The 24,527-nt window shown below is 37.6% G+C and overlaps 1 protein-coding gene across 3 annotated transcripts in view; it reads right to left on the bottom strand.

Annotated features, from left to right (window-relative positions):
• LOC105052175 (protein ANTI-SILENCING 1) overlaps window positions 1-24,527 on the bottom strand; it is a 64,931-nt gene that overhangs the window by 26,739 nt on the left and 13,665 nt on the right. Inside the window, exons 1-2 of one of the 3 annotated variants that reach the window (XM_010932907.4) lie at window positions 24,105-24,461; window positions 23,887-23,988 (exon numbers count right to left, since the gene is read on the bottom strand). The exons of the other annotated variants lie outside the window; for them this stretch is intronic. The gene's annotated coding sequence lies outside the window, so the exon portion shown is untranslated. Of the gene's footprint in view, window positions 1-23,886; window positions 23,989-24,104; window positions 24,462-24,527 lie in introns of those variants that run through there. 3 annotated transcript variants of the gene reach the window in all.

The raw sequence follows: 24,527 nt of genomic DNA on the forward strand, positions 1-24,527 counted from the left end.
ACCCTCAAATAAAGTTTTATCATAAGTAAAACTTCATATTCACTTAGTTTGACTTACCATGCAACTGCTAAGTGCATTTGACTTGAAGAGATTTCCACTTGATTGTGATACATCAATATATGTAATGACAGATTAAAAGGAGTAATTTGGGCAGATTTTGTAGAAACATAGATAATTTCCAAATGATATGCAATAATTACAAGATAAATAAAAGGTCTAGCTTATTTAATCCATGGTCCGCCGTACTGCCTCATATCAAGCGGTATGGGACTATTGTACCATATCGATACTGCATCAATACGCCGAACCTCCTCATACCAATATAGTCATACCGTATCATACCATGTACCGACACTATAATGGGATTTCATCGATACGGAGTCTGGTACTGAGATGGCGAACTTAATTTATGTCTCCAATATACTGTAGAGATAATTACCTAATAGCCTTCTACTATGCCCATTAGAAAAAAAGATAGGTGCAGATAATGTTAATGAAACAACATTACCCCTTCTTGAAGAAGCAAATGTATCTTCCAAGTTATGCTTTTGATAACCTCCTCTCTAATAAAGTCTACCTTATATGGCAAATGGCATTCCAAATTTATCATCTTAGACACACATTACACTATCAAATCCATGTGGTTTAGGGGGGTAAATAAGATGCACACAAGCAATCTATGCTCAACACAAACTCAACTCAAAAACAAACATAAGTAGCACGAGCTTAGCTCAAGTTTGAGTTAAGCTAGTAATTTAATTTTGAGCTAAGCTCAAATTTGCTTTGATTAAGCTTGAAATGGGCACAAATTGGTGCTTCTTGTTAAGGTCGATGGCACGATAAAAACCCTAGGTTTCTATACACCCCTTAGACCACTTGGAGCTTAGAAGAGGGAAAATGGATGTCAGAAATGAAAGATGGAAAGAAATAGTTTAGGATAGGAAGGTGCCAAAAGTTAGTTGCTTTGAGCTCCTTCAAGGAATAAGATCGGGCATTAGAAAAATAACGTATGGAATTGGATGATGTCATTGCCATTGTCAAACCTTTACGACAACAAAAAACAAATGGTCAAAAAGATAAGAGGATCAAGAACAAAGCTTTCTTTAGATGCAAATTAACCTCCCATTTTACCTTTTTAGAGATTAGAAGAGAGGAGAATGGAAAAGATGAGAAAGTTGAAATGAAAACAATAGGGTTAAAAAGACTAGGTACAAGCATGAAGACTTTCTATGAAGCCTTTGGCCTAGCTATTTGATCCTACATCTAAGGGCTTAAGTGTTTAGTGTCACAACTATTAGATCTAAGATCTAATAATCAAAATGCACATGCACACTATTTACCAAAAAAAAAAAACTTATACGTATTTTAAAAGCAAAAATAATAAAAATAATTGTAAAAAGTAAATAACATATACATTTTTTAATTCAAGCTATAACACCACATGGCCAATCCAAATCCAGGGTGACAATGGTAGCTAGTTGTAAAAACTAGTGAAATAAAGCTAAAAGGGATCCCAATTTGATGTGCTTGGATCAATTTTCATTAAAGGATGTTAGAAGACAAGACCTAAGATGAATGAATAGAGGTTGTAAGGAGATATAGATGAGCTTGAAATTACATAGAAGGTAGCCCTAAATAAGAATTCTTGGCAAATGAGGATCCATAAAGCTAATCTGAAATAGTTAGGATAGGCTTAGTGGTTATGATTGTGGTCATCCAATATGAACTATATTGAGATGAACACAAGCAAGCTAAGCCTAGTTCATGCTTGGCTTGTTTATTTTTCAAGCTTAAAAATTTGGCTTGTTTCAACTCATTTAATAATCAAATAAACAAATAAGGAGCTAAATTTCAAGCCAAAAATCAGTTGCTCAAAAGGAGTTTGTCCCTTTGATAGCCTTATGTGTGTTGTTGCATAGCTAAATACATCTTATGTTGAATAATCATGTTGCTTATACAAGCAAATGTAGCATAATTGAAATCATATGTTAAAAATGGCACATTATCCATCAATCAAGCCACAATCAAAAATTACAATGTCAAACAAGTCATGTTGTACCCTCTATTTTTTATGTAATTTAATATCACCCAGTGGTACATGCTGCAGTATTGCCCAAATAGCCTGTATGCCGCAAATTGGCTAACATGTTGCATTGTTCTTCAATATGGTAAACCAGCTTGTGAAAACTAGGACATACTTGGTTGCTTGCATGTGGGAACCCGAAGTCACTTCAAGTCTTCAAGTATGCAGAAAGTAACTTCTAGCATTTGGTTGTATTCGGGTGACCTAAAGTCACTTCTGATGCAGTAAAAGGAGAGGACAACAAGTATTGACAGATTATAGACTAGAAAAAAAGGATAGAATTAAAAAAGAAACAATTAAGATTTTAGGAAAATCTCAAGATTCTGAAGTTTATTTATGAAAAAATGATAAAAGATGGCTGCAAACCTATGTTACAGCACTTAAATACTAAGGTTACAAATATTTCTTTTAATCCGAACCCTATATTAACTACTTTAAATTCTAGCCATTGAAAACTATTAAAATAAATCTTGAGCTACCATACCCGTAAACAGTAACAGTACTATAGTAACCCATGAATAGTAACTTACTACAGTAAAACAGTAATTAAAATAAATAATTTATTTAAAGTTTAACCCTAAATTCCTGCATCATTCTCCTCGATTTGAAAAACTCAACTCCGACGAAAAAGCTTTCAAAGTTTCCACATACATCTCTGGAGCAATATTCTTCAATTCATCTTTAGAAATCCAAATACTCTCACTAGCTGGTTTACCCAACCACTTCAACAAGAATCTTCTATATTGATTGTCCCTTCGAGACAACTTCTTTAACATCCAAAACATCTTCAATAACCTCAATTGAACTCTTAGGATACTGAATGAAATCTGAAACTTCAGCCACTTTCCCATCAAAATCCTCAAATGGATACAAATCTAAAACATCAAACACTAGACTAATCTCCAGATATGATGGCAGCTCAATTAAATAAGCATTTGAACTTATTTTCTTCAATACATTGCAAGGCCCAAACTTTCTTGACTTAAGTTTGTGATAAGTATCTTTAGGAAACCTCTCTTGCCTCAAATGCACAAAGACCAAGTCTCCTTCCTCAAATTCCTTGACAGGATGATATTGATTGGCTGCATTCGCATAAGTCTCATTGCTTGTTTTTAGTGCAGCTTTTATCTCATGAACTCATCAAATGTGATCCACAAATGCCTCTCCATCATCACTAACTCTTGCTTGTAATGGCAAAGGAACTAAATCAAGCACGTGTTGAGGCTTGAGTCCATAAACAGCTTCAAATGGTGTCTTCTTGATTGTTCTATTAACTGAATTGCTATAAGCAAATTAGGCTCAAAGAATAATCAAGTCCCAACTCTTAACATAATTTCCCACAAGGCATCTCAGCATACTTCCCAAACTCTGATTAATAGCTTCGATTAGTCCATCTATTTGTGGATGACAAGTGCTGGAATATTAAGCTGAGTTCCCATCTTCCTCCGTAAAGTCCTCCCAAAGTGTCCCACAAATTTGACATCACGATCAGAAACAATGACAAGAACACCATGTTGTCTCACCATCTTTTTGAAAAACAAATAGGAAATGTGTATAGCATCCGAATTTTGAAACAAGAGATGAAATGAGCCATCTTCGAGAAGCGATCCACCACAACAAAGATGGAATCATATTCCTTGGATGTCTTTGGAGGTCCCAAGACAAAATCCATGCTCAAGTGAATCCAAGGTGCTTCTAATATAGGTAAAAGAGTGTACTACCTCATGTTTTATGAAATACCTTTACCGAATGGACAAGTTAAACATCTTTTCACCACCCTGTTCACATCCTAAGACATTCTTGGTTAAAAATAGCAATCAACCACCATTACCATGGTCTTATCTCTACCAAAGTGACATCCTAAACCATTACCATGAAGTTCTCTAATAATCTTCTCCCTCAAATATCCCTCTCGAATGTATGGTTGATTACTTTTAAAAAGTTATCCTTCATACAAGCAGTAAGGTAAAGTCTGAAATCTTGCTAGCCCATCTAAATCAACAATTATTTTGCGAAAATATGGATCAATTTTATACTAATTTTTTAGCTCTTCAAAATCAATGACTTGAGTACTCATCAGTCATCACCATTAGTAGGATAAATCGACTACTAAGTGCATCTACCACAATATTGGACTCCCCCATCTTATACTTCAATGAAAAATTGAATTCATCAAGACAAGAACTCCACTTAGCATGCCGTTAATTAAGCTTCTTCTTTGAACTTAAGAACCTCAAGACTTTATAATCAAAATAAACTATAAACTCTCGATAAATCAAATAATGCTCCATGCTACCTCCATCAATAACTAAATCACACACTTTACCACTACAAAGAACACATCCAGAAAATGCTACGTCACCTCCAATCTTCCTTTTCTTCCTTATTCGTGATTGTCATCACTCTTCGAACCGCCAATGATTCTCCTTGAATATGATGGACATCTACTTCTTCATTTTCTATATAATCATCATAAACTGATTCTAGCTCATTATATTCATCGTCTTCTAGTTTTGCTAGGTTCACTGATGCAACCACTAGTGCTGCGATCATCATTTCTTATTTTATTACATGCAATTTTCTTTTTGTTTTGTGAGCTTGTGTCTAATTCGGGCTTAAGACAATTAGTTTTAGTTGGTTCAGCTAACCTAAACCTATTATCCACCAAAATTATCTCCAAAATCCAAAACCAACATGGCTGAACTTAATGTCTTCTCTTTTTCTGCACCTTATGACTTTTGGAGCATGTGCTTTGGAGTAAATGGAGTAAGGGGCTGAAGTTAATGCCTCTTCTTCTCTTTCATCTTTTGATCTTTTGGAGTCAGGGTCTTGGAGAAAATGAAAAGACAAGAGACAAGCTGATTTTTAATGCAGTGCTACCTTGAAAAAATGAAGAGACAACAAAAATAAATATGAGGCTGATTTTTGGCATTATAAATATCCAAATACTGAAGCTTGGGAGGAGATATTTTCGAAGAACAAAAATTTTCTATTGACCTCTTATCTTCTTCCTTTCTCCTATTGATCGTGTCGCTTCTTCCTCACAGCGTGGTTGGCTTCTTCCTCTTCGTCAACACTTCTTCCGGACTGCTGCCCCTCTTCCTTCCTTCCCCTCTTGCTGAAATTCTATCCGTGGTGTGGCTGCTATCCTCGTCAACCATGGATCCCCCGCAGTCACGCGATCGATACACCGTTGTTCCTCTTGAATCCTAACCTCTCCTTATCTCAAGTATCATTATTTTTCAGCCATCCCTCCACTATCATCAGCCCTTGTTGAATCAAGAAAAAACTAAGAGTTTTATGCCCGATAGGATCAAACTTGCTACTTTTGTGAGAACATTTATAAGCAGGTTAGTTGAGTAATATTATTGTTCCTTATATAGTGTGCTCCCCATCATCTTTGTGTTACTCTTAATTGAATTTTACTATCACTTTCTTGCTGAAATTTTATTTATTATTTTGCTTATGGTGATTGAAGTTCTCTAGAATTCTCAAAACAAAAAAAAGGATGAACTAGTTTCCAAGATTTTAATTGAAATTTTAGTTTTGCAACCTCACGTTTGCATCAATTAGTATCAGAGCAAGTTCCTTCCTTGGGGACGCTTGTTTTGGTTTGATCATTTAAAAAAAAAAAAAAACCTTTCAAAACATCAACCACTACATTGATCAACTTGATAGCATCTTAATAATGGCAAATGACAAAAAAGAACCTCGAGATTGGAAAGAAGCATATCAAAGACAGCAAACATACATGAGAGACATGCAAGAACAAATGAATAATATTCAACAAATGTTACAAATTTTAATCATGCAACGACAAAATGAAAGAATAGAAGATTTTGAGAGTGACACTGATATTGACACTAGTACTTTATCAGCTAGAAGAAACCCGCTTCCCCAAAATCAAAGAAACATTTCTCAACGGAATCGGGACATTAAGATGGATGTAAGTGAGTTTGAGGGTAGATTACAATCCGAGGAATTTATAGATTGGTTAGATAAAATAGAACAGTTCTTTGAATGGAAAGAGTCACCAGAGCACAAGAAAGTTAAATTTGTTTCTTTTAAGTTGAAAGGTCATGCCTTAGTATGGTGGAAGCAAGTCCAAAATGATAGGATCAGAAAAGAAAAAGAAAAGATTAACTCGTGAGAGAAAATGAAAGAAAAGCTTAAAGAAAATTTTTTTACCAACTGATTTTCATCAAATTCTTTTCCAAAAATTTCACCATCTTAAACAAGATTCTAAATCGATTCAAGAATATATTGAGGAATTTTACACTCTCCAAGCTCATAATGATCTCAAAGAGGATAACGAACAACAGATAGCCCGCTATCTTATCTGTTATAGCCCAAAACCCAGCCCAACCAAGCCCAATCCAGCAGACCCAAAGCCCAAAAAAAAAAAAAAAAAAAAGAAAAACAGAGTAAAACCGGGAAGAAGACTCCCGGTAGGAGTCTTCTTCTCCGGCGAAACCCAGGCAAAATCGGACTCCTAAGACCCCTCGGAGTCCTAGGGTTCCCTATAAGAATACCCCCTCCCCCTTGAGATCGACCATCGGCCTCTTCTCCCTCTCTTTCTCCCCGTTTTTCTCGATCGGAGCCGCGGGCACTGTTGGGTTTCTCGCCGTGATTTCTCGCCGGTGAGGTCACCGGAGGCCGGGGGTGAGCCTTCCTTTCCTTCCTCTCTTCCTTCCCTTTCTTTCTGTATTTTTGCTTGAGGCTGCCGGCGACGAGTGTCGCAGATCTTTGGTCGGGAAAGAGACTCTGTTTTTGGGCCTCTTTTCCTTGAATTTTTCCGGCACCGGCGATCATAATCGACCGCCGGCCATGCTCCTCCGTAGCCGGGGGAGCAGCCTCCCTCTGCCGCCGGCCTCCGCCGCGGCAGCCGCGGCTTGAACGGCCGGCCAAGGAAGGACCAAGGGTCCTCTGTTCCGGCGCGGGAAGGGCCGAGAAGAAGAAGAAGAAAAAGAAAAAAAAGGAAAAGAAAAAGAAGAAAAAAAAGAAAAGGAAAAGAAAAAGAAGAAAAAAAAAAGAAGAAAAGAAAAAGAAAAAGAAGAAAAGGAAAAGAAAAAGAAAAAAAAAAAGGGGCGGAGAGAGAAACTCTCTTTGCTCTCTCTCTCTCTTTAGATTTTAGGATTTATGAAATTAATTAAAAAAAAAATAAATTAAATTAGCAATAAAAATAAAAAATAAATAAATATAATTAGGGTATCCATGGATTAGTTTGAAAACCCTGGATGCTGTCGACGAATTGATCATCGTGGGGACATTAGATTTTAATAATTTAGTTATTTTTAATTCGATGAAATTTTGATTTAAAATATGATATTTGACATATCAGGTTCAGAGAAGGATTTTCGAAATCCCTAGAATTTCTAGTTTGGACTTTCTTTTGAGGTAAGTAGTGTTTACTTTTACTGAATTTATCTGATAAAATTTTGAATTAAATAAGTTTATGCATGCTTGTGATTGAAATTATTTATTGAAATAATTATTAAAATTATTTATGATTAAAGTTAATTGTAGAAATTATTTATGATTGAAGTTATTTGTTGAATAATTAGTATGATGATGAATGATCACAAAGAATGACATGGTTGATTTGACTCGAATATCATTTATTTATATTATTTTAAAAATAATATATGAATTGGAAGACAATATGAAATTGACAATCTGACTGTGTTGAGGACCCGGCCAATGGGGGCATATACGTTGGCAATTGACTATCCTGAGAATTTATGTCGCCAGTAAGACCAGCGACATGTCGCCAGATAGACCAGCGACAAAACCGCCAGCGAGACCAGCGGTTCCAAAGGACTTGGCTGCCAGATGATTCGCAGCTCACCGCAAGCAGATACGCGGTATTATGACCCTGCCACAGAGATAATGTGGTCATAGTCATGGTTGGTAAGAAGAACTTAAGAAATTGATGAATTTAAGAAGAATAGCATAATTGAAAATTATGATGAATTGACTTTTATATATAATTGACAGTATGAATATGATTTCATGAAATTACATATTGATTTGTTATGCATAGTATTATTTGTCTGATTTATTCAGTTAAAGATATACACTGCTTACTGGACTATTTAGCTCATAATGAGTTTTATGTTTTTTTATTACAGATCCAGAAAATTAGCGTGATGCGGGATTTCGGTTGGGAGAGCGATTAGAGATGGAGTTAGCTCATTGATTTAGGATTTTCTCAGAATTTATTTAAGACTTTTTAGTTTTGTTTTTAGTGCTGACTTTGTCAGACAGTTATTTTCTTTGAACACTGAGTTTTGATTTGTTATTTGAACTAAGGTTTGATTATTAAATATTGAAAAATTTATTTAACTATTTGTTAAGATATCATGATGAGATGCCTTGCATGCTTATAGGAAAAGTATTCTATAAGTATGCGGCGGTTGCCATGACCCTCGATTCAAATCTCGGGTCGGGGGCGTGACAATTAATATGGTATCAGAGCATAAGTAGATAGATAGAGACATGTAGAATAAAGTGAGCGAGTGATGGGTAGACATTAGGAAATTGAAAGGTTAGTTATGATGATTATGAGCTGACCTGTCTCAAGTAAAGTTTATAACCTTATTAAGGATAAGTTATTATCTCAAATCTATCATAGGTCAATATGCCTCCACGACGAGCAATGAATACTCAAGAAGCGGTAGGAGGGACATCAAATCCACTTGGCGATAATACTCCCCAATTAAACAGTGGCACAACTCAGCAGGAGGGAATCCATGATCCTACCGGAAATACTCTGACAGTACAGGAGGAGCCGAACATGACTCAACTAATGCAAACTCTGATCGGAGTAGTTCAAACACAGCAACAGTTACTTCAACAACAACATGCACAGCCACGTCAGCATTTTCCACCGACACCTGGACATGGAGAACATCCGATGCAGAAAAACAATATCGTCGAATTTAAGAAGCTAGCTCCTCCAGCCTTCAAAGGGACTATCGAGCCATTGGAAGCAGATAACTGGATTATGAAAATGGAGAAGGCTTTCGCCGTGCAAGAATGCCACGATGAAGAAAAGATCCGCTATACAGCATATCTGTTACAAGGCGAGGCATACAACTGGTGGCGTATACTGGAACAAAAATATGAGCACGATGGGATACCACTCACTTGGGAGAGATTTCGAGATGAATTCTTCGACAAGTATTTCCCCCGAAGTGTCAGAATACAGAAAGAACAGGAGTTCATTCACCTGAGACAGGGTAACAGATCCGTTGCAGAATATGAAGCCAAATTCATGAAGTTAGCCAAGTTTGTTCCGAGACTAGTTGAGATTGAGCAAGACAGGGTACACAAATTTGAAATGGAACTGAAGACAGAAATCAGAAAACAAGTTGTACCCTATGAGCTAACTACCTATGCCTCAGTTGTGAACAAAGCCCTAATAATTGAGAGAGAAGCAAATGAAGCTCATGCGGAGCGTGAACGGAATCAGAAGAAGAGAAATAGATTTAGTGAAACTCAAGGACGAAATCAGAACAATAAGGTTCCAGCAAAGAAGCCAGCAACTGATAAGAATCGTGAGAATGAGACAGCTAGATGTTCGAGATGCGGCCGAAGAGAGCATGAGACTTCTAATTGCCCATGGAATACTGGTTCGTGTTTTAGATGTGGCCAGAAGGGACACAAGATTGCAGATTGTCCGCAGATGGACGAAAATAGATCAACACAAGCAAAGGACGGAGGTCAAAGGCCGAAAACTCAAGGAAGAATCTATGCACTCACACAACAGGATGCTCAGGCCTCCAATGCTGTGGTGACAGGTACCATTCCTGTATCTGGTATTCATGCTTCAGTTTTGTTTGATTCTGGTGCTACACACTCCTTTATATCCACTACTTTTATTAGACAGCATGATATAGATTGTGAACCCATGAAAACCAAATTATATGTTGAGACACCAGTAGGTGGTATTTTGAGTACCGAAAGTGTGTGCAAGTCCTGTAGTATCAAGATAGGAGAAAGAGAATTATCGACAGATTTGGTGGTCCTGGATATGCATGATTTCGATGTCATTCTAGGAATGGATTGGCTGGCTACTTATCATGCCTCTGTGGATTGTCATGGAAAGAGAGTGAACTTTCACATACCGGGAGAATTAACTTTTAGTTTTGATGGAAGTACAGGAACCACCCCTCCACGTATTATTTCACTTGTACAAGCTAGACATATGATAAGAAAGGGATGTAGAGGTTATCTAGTATCAATAAAGAATAAAGAACATGATGAATTGAAGTTACAGGATATTCCTATCGTAAATGAATTTTCGGATGTATTCATTGATGATCTAGTCGAACTACCACCAGATAGAGAAATTGAATTTACCATTGAGTTGGCACCCAATACCAGTCCGATTTCTAAAGCTCCTTATAGAATGGCCCCTATGGAGTTAAAGGAGTTAAAAGATCAATTACAGGATTTATTGGATAAAGATTTTATAAAGCCCAGTGTATCTCTTTGGGGAGCTCCAGTCTTATTTGTGAAGAAGAAAGATGGTAGTATGAGACTTTGTATCGACTATAGAGAATTGAATAAAAATACTATCAGAAATAAGTATCCTTTTCCTCGAATCGATGATTTGTTTGATCAGCTGCAAGGTGCACAAGTCTTTTCTAAAATTGATCTTCGGTCTGGATATCATCAGTTAAAAATTAAAACAGAGGACATACCAAAGACGGCATTTAGAACTCGTTATGGACATTATGAATTTTTAGTGATGCCTTTTGGGTTAACCAATGCTCCAGCAGCCTTTATGGATTTAATGAACAGAATATTCAGATCTTATCTTGATAAATTTGTTGTCGTATTTATTGACGATATCTTGATATATTCAAGAAGTAAATTGGAGCATGAAGAACATTTACGGTGTGTGCTACAAATATTGAGGAAAGAAAAGCTTTATGCCAAATTTAAGAAGTGTGAATTTTGGTTGGACAAAATATCCTTTTTAGGACACATCGTATCTAAAGATGGAATTTCTGTGGATCCAGCAAAAGTGGAAGCTGTAATGCAGTGGAACAAACCTACAAATATTTCTGAGATTCGAAGTTTTCTGGGAATGGCAGGATATTACAGACGATTTGTAGAAGGATTCTCCCGCATAGCTGCACCCTTGACTCGTCTTACTCAAAAAAGGATTAAATTCGAGTGGACTGAAGATTGTGAACAGAGTTTCCAAGAATTAAAACAACGATTAATTTCAGCCCCTATCCTTACTATACCAACAGGAGATGAAGGTTTCACAATATATAGTGATGCATCTAAAAAGAGACTCGGCTGTGTATTAATGCAACATGGTAAGGTAGTAGCCTATGCCTCAAGACAATTGAAACCATATGAACAGAATTATCCGATACATGATTTGGAATTAGCTGCAGTGATTTTTGCCCTAAAAATTTGGAGACATCACTTATACGGTGCGCAGTGTGAAGTGTTTACAGATCATAAGAGTTTGAAGTACATTTTTACACAGAAAGAATTAAACATGAGACAGAGAAGGTGGTTAGAACTATTAAAGGATTATGATTTAACAATCCATTATCATCCGGGAAAAGCTAATGTTGTTGCTGATGCCCTTAATAGAAAATCTGTGGAAAATTTAGCGGTTTTAATCACACACCAAAGTCAATTATTAAAGGATATAAGAAAATTGGAATTAGACATCCAAATATATGACTCAACAGTACGGTTAGCCAACATGAGGGTTCAGCCAACACTCATTGAAAGAATTTCAGTTGCCCAAAATAATGATCCACAACTAATAAAAATAAGAAATTCAGTGGAAGCTGGTGTTCAATCTGAATTCAAGATACATGAAGACGGTTCGTTAAGGTTCGAAAACAGGATTTGCGTACCCAATGATTCAGCACTCAAGCATGAAATACTTCAGGAAGCACATCAGTCCGGTTATACAGTTCATCCGGGAGGTACCAAGATGTATAGAGACTTAAAAGAAATGTACTGGTGGAATAATATGAAGAGAGAAATCGCTCAATTCGTGGCTCAATGTTTGGTGTGTCAACAAGTTAAAGCTGAACATCAGAGACCTGCAGGACTACTTCAACCTCTTGATATTCCAGTTTGGAAGTGGGAACATATCACTATGGATTTTGTAACTGGACTACCAAAGACTCCCAGTAAAAATGATGCAGCCTGGGTGATTGTGGACCGATTGACAAAGTCTGCATACTTTCTTCCAATTAGAGTTGGATTTACCTTGGAAAGACTAGCAAAGTTATATATGAAAGAAATTGTAAGACTACATAAAATTCCAGTGACCATCGTATCGGATCGAGACACCAGATTTGTATCACAATTCTGGAAGAGCTTACACAAGGCATTAGGAACAAAATTGAACTTCAGTATAGCTTTTCATCCACAGACTGATGGTCAGTCAGAGAGAACTATTTAGATCTTAGAAGATATGTTGAGAACCTGTATTTTGGATATGAAGAGTTCATGGGATGAGCATCTACCTTTGATTGAGTTCGCTTACAATAACAGTTATCAGACTAGCATTGGTATGGCACCTTACGAAGCTTTATATGGTAGAAGATGTCGATCACCGATTCACTGGGTGATGTCGGTGAGTGAAGAATATTGGGTCCCGAACTTGTTCAACAAGCAGTCGAGAAGATTCAATTAATTAAAGAACGACTACGGGCAGCACAAAGCAGACAGAAAAGTTATGCAGATAACAGGAGACGGAAATTAGAATTTCAAGTCGGTGACCATGTGTTTCTCAAAGCATCTCCTTCAAAAGGAATCTCAAGATTTGGCATTCGTGGCAAATTGAATCCTAGATATGTGGGTCCGTTTGAGATTTTGGAAAGAATTGGTGAGGTGGCTTATCGACTTGCCTTACCCCCTTCACTTGCAGGAGTACATAATATTTTTCATGTTTCTATGTTAAAGAAATATTTACCAGATCCAAGTCACATCGTGGAACTTGAACCAGTACAAGCCAGAAAAGATCTATCATATGAAGAATATCCTATACGGATCGTAGACCGTAAAGAACAGGTGCTGAGACGTCGCAACATTCCTTATGTCAAGGTACAGTGGAGTCAACATTTAAAAAGAGAAGCTACTTGGGAACTAGAGGAAGAAATGAAGCAAAAATATCTCCATCTCTTCGAGACTACAGGTATGAAAAATTTCGAGGACGAAATTTCTTTATAGGAGTGGAGAATGTTATAGCCCAAAACCCAGCCCAACCAAGCCCAATCCAGCAGACCCAAAGCCCAAAACAAAAAAAAAAAAGAAAAACAGAGTAAAACCGGGAAGAAGACTCCCGGTAGGAGTCTTCTTCTCTGGCGAAACCCAGGCAAAATCGGACTCCTAAGACCCCTCGGAGTCCTAGGATTCCCTATAAGAATACCCCCTCCCCCTTGTGATCGACCATCGACCTCTTCTCCCTCTCTTTCTCCCCGTTTTTCTCAATCGGAGCCGCGGGCACTGTTGGGTTTCTCGCCGTGATTTCTCGCCGGTGAGGTCACCGGAGGCCGGGGGTGAGCCTTCCTTTCCTTCCTCTCTTCCTTCCCTTTCTTTCTGTATTTTTGCTTGAGGCTGCCGGCGACGAGTGTCGCCGATCTTTGGTCGGGAGAGACTGTTTTTGGGCCTCTTTTCCTTGAATTTTTCCGACGCCGGCGATCGTAATCGACCGCCGGCCATGCTCCTCCGTAGCCGGGGGAGCAGCCTCCCTCTGCCGCCGGCCTCCGCCGCGGCAGCCGCGGCTTGAACGGTCGGCCAAGGAAGGACCAAGGGTCCTCTGTTCCGGCGCGGGAAGGGCCGAGAAGAAGAAGAAGAAAAAGGAAAAAAGAAAAAGAAGAAAAAGAAGAAAAGGAAAAGGAAAAGAAGAAAAAAAAAGAAGAAAAGGAAAAGAAAAAGAAGAAAAGGAAAAGAAAAAAAAAAGGGCGGAGAAAGAAACTCTCTTTGCTCTCTCTCTCTCTTTAGATTTTAGGATTTATGAAATTAATTAAAAAAAAAATTAAATTAGTAATAAAAATAAAAAATAAATAAATATAATTAGGGTATCCATGGATTAGTTCGAAAACCCTGGATGCTGTCGATGAATTGATCATCGTGGAGACATTAGATTTTAATAATTTAGTTATTTTTAATTCGATGAAATTTTGATTTAAAATATGATATTTGACATATCAGGTTCAGAGAAGAATTTTCGAGATCCCTAGAATTTCTAGTTTGGACTTTCTTTTGAGGTAAGTAGTGTTTACTTTTACTGAATTTATCTGATAAAATTTTGAATTAAATAAGTTTATGCATGCTTGTGATTGGAATTATTTATTGAAATAATTATTAAAATTATTTATGATTAAAGTTAATTGTAGAAATTATTTATGATTGAAGTTATTTGTTGAATAATTAGTATGATGATGAATGATCACAAAGAATGACATGGTTGATTTGACTCGAATATCATTTATTTATATTATTTTAAAAATAATATATGAATTGAAAGACAATATGAAATTGACAACCTAACTGTGTTGAGGACCCGACCAATGGGAGCATATACGTTGGCAATTGACTGTCCTGAGGATTTATATCGCCAGTAAGACCAGCGACATGTCGCCAGATAGACCAGCGACAAAACCGCCAGCGAGACCAGCGGTTCCAAAAGACTTGACTGCCAGATGATTCGCAACTCACCGCAAGCAGATACACGGTATTATGACCCTGCCACAGGGATAATGTGGTCATAGTCATGGTTGGTAAGAAGAACTTAAGAAATTGATGAATTTAAAAAGAATAGCATAATTGAAAATTATGATGAATTGACTTTTATATATAATTGACAGTATGAATATGATTTCATGAAATTACATATTGATTTGTTATGCATAGTATTATTTGCCTGATTTATTCAGTTAAAAATATACACTACTTACTGGGCTATTTAGCTCATGATGAGTTTTATGTTTTTTTATTACAGATTCAGAAAATTAGCGTGATGCGGGATTTCGGTTGGAAGAGCGATTAGAGATGGAGTTAGCTCATTGATTTAGGATTTTCTCAGAATTTATTTAAGACTTTTTAGTTTTGTTTTTAGTGCTGACTTTGTCAGACAGTTATTTTCTTTTGAATACTGAGTTTTGATTTGTTATTTGAACTAAGGTTTGATTATTAAATATTGAAAAATTTATTTAACTATTTGTGAAGATATCATGATGAGATGCCTTGCATGCTTATGGGAAAAGTATTCTATAAGTATGCGGCGGTTGCCATGACCCTCGATTCAAATCTCGGGTCGGGGGCGTGACATTATCGGTCTTCGCCCTCAAATCCAAGACGAGTTAGCCTTTTCAACTTTCTATAAGGTTGACAATGCGTATAATCATACGCTTAAGGCTGAAAACAAATTGAAAAGACACATTTTGTCAAGAAAACACTAGTGGAAAGAACATCGTAGGAGCCAAACCAGCCTAGAAAATTGAAAATTCAGAATCTTCAAAAATTGTTCAAGAATATAAGGGAAAAGGAATCTTAGGAGCAAAACCAACTGATTCTAATATCATATGTTACAAATGTAACAAACAAGGACATAAATCATCTGAATGCCCATTAAGAAAATTCAATACTTGAGCAAATGTAATTGAAAATCAAGAAGAAGAAGAAGAAAATGAAATAGAAACTGAAGAGCAAAAAAATGAAAAGGAAATTCTTGATGAAATTTCGGATGCAACTGAACCAAACTTGATGATTCATCGAGTCTTAGCAACTACTAAGTCTACCAAAGATAATTGGAAACGATGTATAGCCTTTTTAGGACGGTATGTAGTGCCGGGGGAAAATTTTGTTCACTGGTTATTGATAGTGGGAGTATTGAAAACTTTGTGGCAAGAGAAATAGTCAATAAACTTAATTTGAAAACTGAAAAACTTGCACGATCTTATAAAATTACTTGGTTTAAAGATGGGGATGAATTTTCTATTTCTGAGAGATGTCGCGTCAAATTTTCAATTTGAAAGATTTATGCGGATGAGGTCTGGTGTGATGTAGTGCCCATGGACGTTAGTCATCTACTGTTAGGGCGGCCCTGGCAGTATGATCGTAGCACTATACATGATGGAAGAAAAAATACCTACATTGTCACTAAAAACAACAAGAAAGTTAGATTGATCCCCTCCAACTTCTTGCCCAAGCCCAAACCTAAACAAGAAAACCCCAGAAGCAAGCAACCCCTGATGATAAGAAAATGATGATTGTGAATAAAAATCAATTTTCTAAGAATCTTGAAAAGATCTCAATTGTTTATGTCCTCGTAGCAAAAGAACCCATTGAAAACACCGAAGTTCCTTGCGTTGTTCGGTCATTGTTGAATGAATTCTCTAACATTATGCTTGAGGAACTCCCTGACGGCCTTCCACCTATGAGGGACATTCAACACTGTATTGACCTTGTGTCAAGTGCAAGTCTGCCACACCTAGCCCATTATAGGATGAGTCCCACTAAACAAGAGACATTGATTGAGGAATTGCATAGTGGTGGGCTAGGAGGTCATTTCAAAAGAGATAAAATTTTGGAATTAATTCAAAAGCATTATTATGGGCCTAACATGAATAAGGATGTTGAGAGATTCAATCAAAGATGTAAAATTTGTCAAACATTTAAAGGACAAACTCAAAATACGGGTCTATACACTCCTCTTCCCATTCCCACTACTCCTTGGGATGATATTACTATGGACTTTGTTTTAGGCCTACCAAAGACTGCACGGCAAGTTGATTCTATGTTTGTGCTTGTTGATCGTTTTACAAAAATAGCTCATTTCATGCCATGCAAAAAAACTTCTGATGCATCATATATTGCAAAATTGTTTTCAATGAGATAGTCTGTTTGCATGGCATTCCAAAAATAATTATTCCTGATAGAGACAAAATTTTTAAGTCATTTCTAGAGAACTTTAATGTCTAAAGCAGAAAGTAAATTGAATTTTAACAGCCTATACCATCCACAAACTGATGGGCAAACAGAGGTAGTAAATCAATCTTTGAATAATCTTTTAAGATGTTTGGCTGAAGAAAAACCAACACAATGGGATTTAATAATACCACAAGCTGAATTTGCTTATAATAGTTCCATAAATCGAACCATTGGAAAATTCCCTTTTGAAGCTTTATATGACCATCCTATAGCCCTCGTTCTTGATCGAGCACCTATACCCAATCTTGGTAGAGTTAGTGCAGATGCAGAATCTTACCTAAAACATATTCAAGAAGTGCAACATCAGATCCATCAGAGGCTGTGGAATTCCACTATCAAGTACAAGGATTTAGCAGATAAATACCACTAAGGTATGAATTTTAATGAAGGAGATAATATCTTAGTTTATTTCAGAAAAGAGAGGTTCCCCACAGGAGGCTATAGCAAGCGATGCAAGAAGTTTGGACCATTCAAGATCCTAAGAAAATTGAAGGCAAATGCCTATCTCATTGATCTGCCCCCGAAAGTGTCGACTTCTCCAATCTTCAATGTCAGTGAGCTTTATGAGTACCATGGAGTGCACCCCTCTACCATCGATATTGGAGGCTTGCCATTCCGTTCCGACACTGAGGTACCATCTAAGGAAGTGGAGGATATTTTGGATGTGCATATCTTCTACGCATAGTGGTGTTCATCATCAATACTTGGTGTGTTGACATGGTCGTCCATTGAGTGATAGTAGCTGGATTTTCGAGGCAGAGCTACGTCATTTTTGAGAGGATTTATACCACAATTTTCTGGATGCCATCTCGACGGGATCGAGATTTCTCCCACTTAGGGGGAACTGATGCAGCCACTAGTGCTGCGATCATCATTTCTCATTTTATTACATGCAATTTTTTTTTGTTTTATCAATTTGTGTCTAATTCGGACTTAAGACAATTGATTTTAGTTGGTTCAACTAACCTAAACCCATTATCCACCAAAATTATCTCCAAAATCCAAAACCAACATGGTTGAACTTAATGTCTTCTCTTTTTCTACACCTTATGACTTTTGGAGCATGTGCCTTGGAGTAAATGGAGGAATAATGAGCTAAAGTTAATGCCTCCTCTTCTCTTTCATCTTTTGACCTTTTGAAGTCAGTGTTTTGGAGAAAATGAAAAGACAAAAGACAAACTAATTTTTAATGCAGTGCTATCTTGAAAAAAATGAAGAGAACAAAAATCAATATAAGGCTGATTTTTGGCATTATAAATATCCAAATGTTGAAGCTTGGGAGGAGATATTTTCGAAAAACAGAAATTTTCTATTGACCTCTTATCTTTTTCCTTTCTCCTATTGATCGTATCGCTTCTTCCTCGCAGCGTGGTTGGCTTCTTCCTCTTCGTCGACACTTCTTCTGGACTGCTGCCCCTCTTCCTTCCGCTGCGTGGTTGGCTTCTTCTGGACTGCTGCCCCTCTTCCTTCCCCTCTTGCTGAAATTCTATCCGTGGTGTGGCCGCTATTCTCGTCAACCATGGATCCCCCGCAGTCACGCAATCGATACACCGTTGTTCCTCTTAAATCTTAACCTCTCCTTATCTCAGGTATCATTATTTTTTAGCCATCCCTCCACCATCATCAGCCCATGTTGAATCAAGGAAAAACTAAGTGTTTTATGCCCGATAGGATCAAACTTACTACTTTTGTTGGAACATTTATAAGCAGGTTAGTTGAGTAATATTATTGTTCCTTATATAGTGTGCTCCCTATCATCTTTGTGTTGCTCTTAATTGGATTTTACTATCACTTTCTTGCTGAAATTTTATTTACTATTTTGCTTATAGTGATTGAAGTTCTCCAGAATTCTCAAAACAAAAAAAAAAAAAGAATTAACTAGTTTCCAAGATTTAATTGAAATTTTAGTTTTTGCAACCTCACATTTGCATCATTCACTCGTCACTCAGAACATGCATAAGAATTATGATCCTTTTCTTCACAAGCGAAGCATCGACTTTATGAGCTACTGTTCCCTTTTAAAGCAGTAGGGACAGAATTATTTTGTCCACCATAACGCACTACAACCTTCCCCTTCGCACTCCGACCCAAAGTACTTGAGCCACCTCCACTTGGCTGATTGTTTGGATAGATCTTTTGACAGGTTTGCTAAGTAGTTTGCTTACTTTTAGTACTTCGAACAAACCCTAGACCCTTTTGCATTGCATCACTGAATCTTTCACCTAAGAATCTTTCACCTAAGAGCTTCCTTACACCATATCTCCACACTCATTTTCCGCTAACAAAGCATGTTGCCCAGCATCTTCAAGACTAAACAAACGAAAAACCCCATCTCATCTCTAACAAATTGGTTTAATCCAACAAGATAATGAGAAATCACCTGTTCATTAGTTTCAGCCAATCCTACTCGAATTGACAAGCTGTAGAAAGTATATTCTTTGACCATCATACTTCATTGCTTCAAGGAATGGAATTTCTCATACAACTCCATCATATAATCAGCCAACAAAAATTGTTTCCGCAGCTTTATTTTCATATGTTTTCAAGTACTGACCTTTGGTTTACCTTGTCATGCACGTTGCTCTTCAATTCTTTTCTATCATTGAAGTACAATGTCCTTCAATTTAAGCTTCACAAACAACACCTTTCTATCTTCAGCCATAGGCTTCCACTCAAAATAATTCTTCAAACTAGCTTCCCAATCTAAATAATCTTAGGCACACATCTTCCCGTAGAAATCAGCAACTTCAATCTTGATTCCACCATAGTTTAGATCTAGGACATGAATCAATCACTCCCCCAATCTATCTCGCACCGCATTATCTACGGCTCTAGCATCATGAAAGGGATCGTCAAAATCTTCCAGATCAGTTTCCTCCTCTAAACTATTTTTCAACATGTCTACTGGGTCATGGTTGCCTTCCAAATTCTCCATACGGGCTGCCATAGGTTCCTGCTATTGTAAAGCTTGAACAGCTTGCGACGAGTCTTCAATCATACGCCGCATCTCAGCCATATCTGCTTGCTGACCTTGATTTCCTCTTTTGTGACCTCTAGCACGTCCAACAATGGGTTAGGAACAAAAATCCTAATCTGATCTAATAGGATTCTTGCTCAGCACCAAATTTGATGCAGTAAAGAAAAGGACGATAAATATTGATAGATTATAAGCTAGAAAAAAGGATAGGATTAAAGAAGAAACAATTAGAATTTTAAGAAAACCTTAAGACTCTGAAGCTTATTAATGAAAAAAAATGATAAAACACAACTGCAAACCTATGTTATAGCACTTAAAATGTTTCTTCTAATCCAACCTTAAATTAACTACTTCAAATCCTAGCCCTTGATAACTATTAAAATAAACCTTGAGCTATCGTATCCATGAACAATAACAGCACTATAGTAACCCGTGAACAATAACTTGTTATAATAAAATAATAATTAAAATAAATAGTCTATTTAAAGTTTAACCCTAAGCTCCTACATCAACTACCCACTCTGAGAAGAATTGGGTTCAAAAGTGCCCGAAGTAACTTCAGCTGTGAGGCATCCAAATCACTTTGGCAAATTGAGTTCTATCCCAAACAACCAAACATATCCCACCAAAGAAACTACAAAATGAGAAGCATAACAGATCCAAGTCCTGAAACAAGACAAATGGAGGAGAAGAATAAGAAGAAGAGGGTAGAGAAGAGGAGGAGAGAAGAAGAAGAGAGAGGAAGGTAGAGGAAGACAAACAGGATGATATCTCAAATATTCTGTAATCTCAATAATTCAAGCTGTATTTACAATTAACATATCAATGGATTTACACAACAATCCAAACCCTAATAAGAGTCCACATAAAAATAAAATACTAGAGTTTATATAAAATTCTAATTATAGAGTCCACAAAATTCTACTTTTGGAGTCCATATAAAATAAAATTTTCTAATTTTTATATTTGCACCTAACAAAAGAGTATCTAAACTCCTTATTAATGGACAGTCCTCCATCATACTCCCCTAGTTGGATAGAACTCAACTCTATAGAATTTGACTGGAACCACCACTCCGGAAGCTCAGGATACTCTGAATCCAAGAAGCATTGGATGAAAGGCAGCCTTTCAATTGGACAAAGATAACGACGGAAGCCACTATCCGATAAGTAATAATCTCATCAACCAAATTACTTCAATCTTATGTCACTGCTAAGAAACATGGGGTGCTCTAAGAACTAAAGTACTGCAAGAATACTAGATGGCAAAGAAAAAAGCTCAAAGATGCCTTGCTGGGGTAATAAATCCTCCCAACCAAGCGGATCAATTCACCCTAAATCGAGCAATTCAGGATGGCAACCCATTAACAAACATGCTTGGCAATGAGAAGTATGATAGGTGAAAGAGCAAGTATGTGAATAATTATATTATATCAGCTTTTGATTGAGAACAATAAAAGTGTACGACAACAATCTCTCCCTTCCAGTTCCACCAACAATCATTACCGAATCAAGTAGCTGCCATGAGTTACCAGGAACAAATTTAAAAAGTATAAAGTGAGAAAAAAGAGATTATTTTTGTTGTTGTTGTTGAATAGACAATTGAGGATTATCTTAAAATTTGGTCTAAATCTGACAAAAATATTGGTAAGATACGACAATCTTCACCACTCTAGAATACCTTTTGTCTATTTCATCTTTTTATATTTAACTGCAAATGGCCCACAAACTTGAAGGCTTAATTACCTAAAAAATCCTATACTTTTGCGCCCTTTTCAATTTTAGCACACTGTTCATTTTTTTCCAATCATGTATATAAAAAATGTTGCAATGTTGGACTGCCATCAACTTACATCTAGTTTTATTGTTACAATGCCCTCATGGAATTTACATTGAAAATTTGAAAATGACATGGAAAATAATACCAATAGTTTCATAACAAAAAACGAACCCCATTGACCTAGCCTTGCGAAAGAAGAGAAAAACAAAAGAAAAAACAATGGAGGATCCCTCGCAATGCAGCCTTCGCCCTGACGACCTTCTGGGGCATTGTCGGGATCCTCAACTCCGAGGCTGCGGTGATCATGGCCCACCTTGTCTCCCTCCATTGTGCCCCCTCCAAGCACGAAGTCCTCCACCTCCAGTCCAAGACCATGTGATCCAAGGCATGTCCTACCTTAACTCCACCAACCAGTTCCTTCTCTTCCACCTCAAATTGATGGACGACCTCAACCACATCGCCGCTACCATCTCCCACCTCAGCGGTCGATGTTGTGGGGCCCTCTTGAGAGGCTTGACCAACATCTATGCCGACCTCAAGGTTGGCGGAATCATCGCGGATCTAGGTCAGCCTAAGATGGGATCCACGACAAAGGCGATCAAGTAGCAGGTAAGAAAGATGGAGCCCCAACAAGTTTGGCGGCGAGATTACACAAAGATGGAGCTGGAGGCGTCATAGTAGAAGATGGAGTGGTAGTAGAGGCGGTATGGTGGGTCGATACCAATGCAAATGTATCACCCTCAATCCACTCCAGTCAGATAAAGTCACAGCGCCAACAAGTTCGCCAGCTCAAGGAATAGCTCTAGAGCTAGAGTCAAATCATTGGAGCCATGTAGAGAGAGCCCATGGTTTCTCTCTTCTTTTCATTGGGGCCCTCGTGAGCCCAATCTTGTCCTCCCATCCTCACGCTCTCTCTCTCTCATTACATAAGGGGATTTTTAAAAAAAGACCAAAAAAGGGGTTCTGACAGCTATTACAGCTACCATTTATTAACATAAACTAACACTAATATATGCATGTAGTGCTACTAGTTACAGAGGTGCTGTTGTTGATGTTGTTGCTACAGTGGAGAAGCCACCCAAAGCCTTGGCTTTCAGCTTGAGGGACCTGAGGTAGCAAATGGCTTCATCCGAATGGTAATCTTTGCCCTTTCCACCTGGAAGATTCTTCACAGTACACCGACCGTCTCTCATCAATTAAATGGGATTTAAAGGAAGGGGAGAGGTAGAGGTGCAAGGAGTTGGAAGGGAGAGGCGAAGGAGAGATGGGGAAGAGGAAGGGTTTGGAAAGGAGGAAGAAGGTGAGAAAATTTTTTTAACATTTAGTTAACTTGATTTATTCCACGTCATTTTTTACTTCATTATGTTATTTTCTATGTCATTTTTAAATTTTCACATCATTTCCACAAGTGCACTTTAACGATAAAATTGGATATTGATTGACGGCAAGCCAATATTGGAATATTGTATAAAGTATACATAATTGAAAGAAAATAAATGGTGTGCTAAAATTGAAAAGGGTGCAAAACTATAAAAATTTATATTCTGTAGACTCAAACACCTTCATCACCACCGCAAAACAACATGGAAGGGAAAAAGGCACACCACTGACCTCCAACTCTAAGCCATCCAATAAACATCACAAGGCAAGTAGGAAAGCAAATGACAAAAACAATCCAGAAAATCTATATAGAAGCACAAAAGTACTACCAGATACTCATACACAGACCTAACACCAACCATCTAGAGCATGGCAAAAGAAAAATGGGAGGTAATGATAGCTTTCGTGCCCTAAAATATGTGCACTGCGTCAATATACCACAAATACGAAATGATTTCAAGAACACAAAGAACCCTAGAAGAACTATAGCTCAGCAAGCCATCGCATCAAATCCAAAAATGAATCCTAATGCAATAAGAAAAGAAAAAAAAAAAAAAAAACAGAACAGAAACACTGAGAAGATACAAATTTTCCATGTGCTAAAATCGTGCATATATCTCTCTGCATCAAATACCATAAATACAAGGAAAAGTGACATAGAAGCATCAATTGTAAGATATACCTTTCCGAATCATAGAAGAAACCATCCCCATAGAAATCACTCAGAACGAACAAAAACCACAATCCGGCACTTATAATCCCCCGGAAAATAGAGAGAAGAGCACTGAGATTAAGAAGAAGGAGACGAACATCAGGGTTTCCTTACCTTGTGGTAAACAGATCGAAAGAAAAATCCAGCGTGGCGATAAGGGGAAGGGAAATTAGAGGTAGGGTACTTACAACAAGAGCGGATGGGGAAAGAGAGACGAAGGGAGACTCTGTGTAGCTTCGATTCGCTTCTAGAGAAAAGACGGAGATGGACGATGGGGTGGTAGAGCGCCGAACCTCGTTGCGTCGCCGTTCAAGTTCCCAGATCGAGTTCTTGTACCACAAAAATAAATAAATCGGAGAGAGAGAAAGAAAGCGAAAGAGGATTGGTCGGCGGACGGCTGATGATTATATCAAGAAGAATAGAGTTGCCGCTTTGCCGCCCCTTTTATTATACGGAGCAGCAAAGGATAGGGGGTCTATCCATCTAGCACCTTTCTGGACCTAGCTAGGTGGTTTGACATGTCGGCCATTTTCAGAGGCCCTCCGTTAGGTTGCACTGGTTGCGGCGGTGGGCAATTCGAAGCCCAATGTCGCGGACTACGGTCGAAGAAT

Source organism: Elaeis guineensis, chromosome 10 (assembly GCF_000442705.2).
Source record: "Elaeis guineensis isolate ETL-2024a chromosome 10, EG11, whole genome shotgun sequence".
Lineage (NCBI taxonomy): Eukaryota > Viridiplantae > Streptophyta > Magnoliopsida > Arecales > Arecaceae > Elaeis > Elaeis guineensis.